We start from the raw sequence: 3,713 nt of genomic DNA on the forward strand, positions 1-3,713 counted from the left end.
GAGTAAAAATAGAAATAGTGACACGAGGAATTAATACACAGTGAATAACAAGTAAAAAATAAATATCATGGCTATATACAGGGTGTACCAGTAAGCACTTCTTTTGACCAGGGTCCATGGGGAATAGGGTGCCATTTGGAATGCAGCACACAGGTGCTTGTTAGTTTGAGAACGTCAGCCAAAGCTGCCCCACATGTATTCGTACACAGTTAAACCCCGCTAAGAGTCACCCAATACATACTATACCAACGGAGGGTGACACAGATACTCCATAATTCCACTAGGAAGGAAATATAAACACCCTCATCAAGATGTATTCCTGAGTGATAGCCTTATTTGGTATTGCTGTGCATTGAAGAGGGTCCTTTCAGATACCTTTCAGTGATGGGATAGTGTCATTAAATCCAAACTCCTTTAGTAATTGTGATCATTTGTAGGGTCATTTGTGGCCTTCAAATTGTATAGTACTCACCTATTCATATAAAATAACTGGAGCCCATTGACTTCAACCAATAAAGGAGAGACACGGAGCTGACAGATGAGAACATTTCCCAATTAGAGTCACTTAGGACAATAGGGGCTGCTGACATAGCTGTAACAGAAGTAAGCTGTCTGACAAAGGCCTTCACATCCACTGCATGTAACGCGGGTCGTATAAAGGGGACCAATGTGCAGCGTGTAGAGTGCTCATATTTACTTTTAAGGAATATACTTAAACAAAACGACCGACAGCAGTTCCGTCAGGTGACATACACTAAATAGAAAACAAAACCCAGGAAGAAAACCCCTACTTGAATATGATCTCCGATCAGCTGCCTCCAATTGGAGATTAACCTAAACAACCCCAACATAGATATAGAAAAACTAGAACTTAAACATAGAAATAGAAAACATAGAACAACACAAAACACCCCCTGTCACGCCCTGACCTACTCTACTATAGAAAATGACATCTTACTAGGGTCAGGACGTGACACTGCATCACTAATGAGCTCCTGTAAACTCACTGGCCTCTCTCTGACAGCTAACTAGTGCAGTGAGCTTGATTAGGCTAGATGGCAGTCTGGCTAACCTTATGGCTGATCAGGCAAATCCTTGGTCTGGTGGTCCACATAACTGGGGGAACAAACGACAACCACTGAGTACGGTAGGCAGAGTGTTAGTCATTCAATGGAATCAGGCAACTATGCTTTCAGTATGAATTTTAGGAACAATGAATCAACATTAGGTTTGGATGTAACAAAAAGTATAGAGAAAGTGTGATTTAGAGGCTTGAAAAAGCTTGCAGTTTGACAGTTCCAGACGTGGTCCTTGGCTGACCTTAGCAGGAGTCTCTGGTGAGAGGATGATCTGAGCTATCAAGTGTAGCTAGGTGAAGAGTTTAAGTACACCTTGTGACCTACTGCACTGAGGCACAGTGAGTTCAGGGGTTTCCTACCCCAAGAAAGCATTGATGCCTACAGTATGATGTTACAATGACATGTTTTAGGGGAGCCTGGATATAAAACAAAACCCACAAGGTGTTGTCTTTATTCACCCTTCTTAATCAACTTGTTTCAACTATGTGGTGCTATTTTACAGACAATCATAAAGTACATACATTCATTATAGTCCAAAGAGTAACAGTTGCCTTTTCTATCCAACAGTGTCAATGTGGCAGTGGGTCCTGCTGATGATGTCTAGGCTATATGTTGTTGAGTCGCTGCAGACGTACAGGTCTGGCTGGCCAACTGGGAGCATGACCCTTTCCATACACTCTAAGGCCTACAAGCTGGCCAGTGTCAAAAGGCAAGGCTGTAGGCCTCAAGTTGAGCACTGTTGATGTGGTCACTCAGGGGCGGTTGATATGGACCCATCCGGCAGTGGACTGGAGCAGAGCTGAAGGAGTGGTAGACGTTAGGCAGAACAATAGCAGAGGTGAGACCGTAGAAAACATGGCAAATATTAGGAGGGGGCTCAGGGGGAAGTTACCTGATGGAGGCTCCCTACTATTGTGATTCTCAGTGGGCCTTTTGGGGTTTCTGTTCCGGCTTGATGAACCAGATGGACATGGTAGACCTTACAAGATCTTTGACAGGACTCCACAAAATGCTCCAGGGATATTCTCCCATCTGTGAATTTCTGTGAGAGAGCCTTTAAGATAGAAAGACACAACATGTTGGTATAGTCTACTATTACACTCAAAGAGGATAGGAATATGATAGCTTAATTTATCATTTGTGTTACACAATTATTCCAGCCTTACTGCACATTATTCTTCAGAGTGAGCTAGCTTCTTCAGGAGAAGCCACTGGACCATGTGAAGGCTATGTTTCTCTAGCAAAACTACTAGAAAGGCAACAGTATATTTGTATAATAAAAGGGGCATAAACACGGTTTTGACTAACTGACAAAATTGCAGAAGCAGTTGGAGAGAATGACAAGCATTCTGGAACTTTAATGTTCCCTAAAATAATATATAAAAAATGTGACATTCAAACTCACCAAGCTGGTTATGTTTGGCTTGGATGATATTGGTAAGTTTCTCCAGTTCCTGGTACTTCTTAGCTAACCATAGCTTACCAGTGCTGAGATCTGGCTCATGAAAGAGACTGGTCTCTGCCAATCTACTGTTGGAGACCAACACAGTCTCCTTTGCCCCCTGAAGCCCCTGAAACTGGACAGGATAATGACATTCCCCCCAAAAATGTTTGTCATATCTTACTAATGACCCTAATAATACCCTGTATTCGGTCATATTTTACAGGAACTAATAAATATATTGCAATATTTGCTGACCCTCAAAATATACCCATTCTAAAGTGAATAAAAAGTTGCATCACTAAAAAACAAGAAACAAAACGCTCTTTATACACAGTAACATCAAACGGTGTGTAAGATTTTCAGTAAATAAAGGGAAAATACCTTTTGGCTGAATCTGATGATCTGCCTAATTTATTCCTCATCCTGCAGAAGCTCCCGAAATTCAACCTTAATTGGTCAGATACTGACTTTGAGTCGCAATGCCTAGGCATCATGTCCAAGCAACATACTTTTTATCTGGAAATGATCCTTTATTTGGTCCCCATGGTGCGCATCGGGTACTTAATTACGCATGATCATCACCCTAGTGACTCGTAATGACATGACAGTGTCATTATCTTCACCATAAAACTGCAGTTTGCCCTTCCAATGTAGAGCAACGTAGACCACGCTCTAAAATAAAGATGGAAAGTGTCGTCCTCTGCTGTAGGTTTTGAGAAGCACACGCGTTTCTGAGATGATATTGAGTATTGTATTACTGGTATATCGCGGGAGGATCGTCACTAGTTACCACAGTCACAAAGTCATAAACCCCGCCTATTTCTACAGGGGGAGCTTTCAGACTCGCTCCAAAGGCGTCAGGGCCAATCAGAACACTCCGTTTCCTTTATGGTCCATGCTATGGGGATGTCCCTACCTCACTGAAGTTGATACCACCCTACATCTCACTGCTGGCTTGCCTCTGAAGCTAAGCCGGGTGTGTCCAGGTCAGTCCCTGGATGGGAGACCAGATGGTGTTGGAGGGCTGTTAGGAGACACTCTTTTCTCTGAAGAAAAATAAGATCCCAATGCCCCAGGGCAGTGATTGGGTACATTTCTCTGTGTAGGGCCTTTCGGATGGGACGCTGAACAGGTGTCCTGACTCTCTGTGGTCACTAAATATCCTATGGCACTTATCGTAAGAGTAGGGG

At 42.9% G+C, this 3,713-nt stretch overlaps 1 long non-coding RNA gene across 1 annotated transcript; it reads right to left on the reverse strand.

Annotated features, from left to right (window-relative positions):
- Window positions 1-1,499: 1,499 nt before the first annotated feature.
- On the reverse strand, window positions 1,500-2,213 carry LOC115163970 (uncharacterized). Its single transcript, XR_003869850.1, has 2 exons — window positions 1,972-2,213; window positions 1,500-1,878 (listed from the first exon to the last, which is right to left on the reverse strand). It is a non-coding gene; the product is annotated as an uncharacterized LOC115163970 (long non-coding RNA).
- Between the last annotated feature and the right edge of the window lie 1,500 nt (window positions 2,214-3,713).

The sequence above is a fragment of the Salmo trutta genome, chromosome 26 (assembly GCF_901001165.1).
Source record: "Salmo trutta chromosome 26, fSalTru1.1, whole genome shotgun sequence".
NCBI classification, from domain to species: domain Eukaryota; kingdom Metazoa; phylum Chordata; class Actinopteri; order Salmoniformes; family Salmonidae; genus Salmo; species Salmo trutta.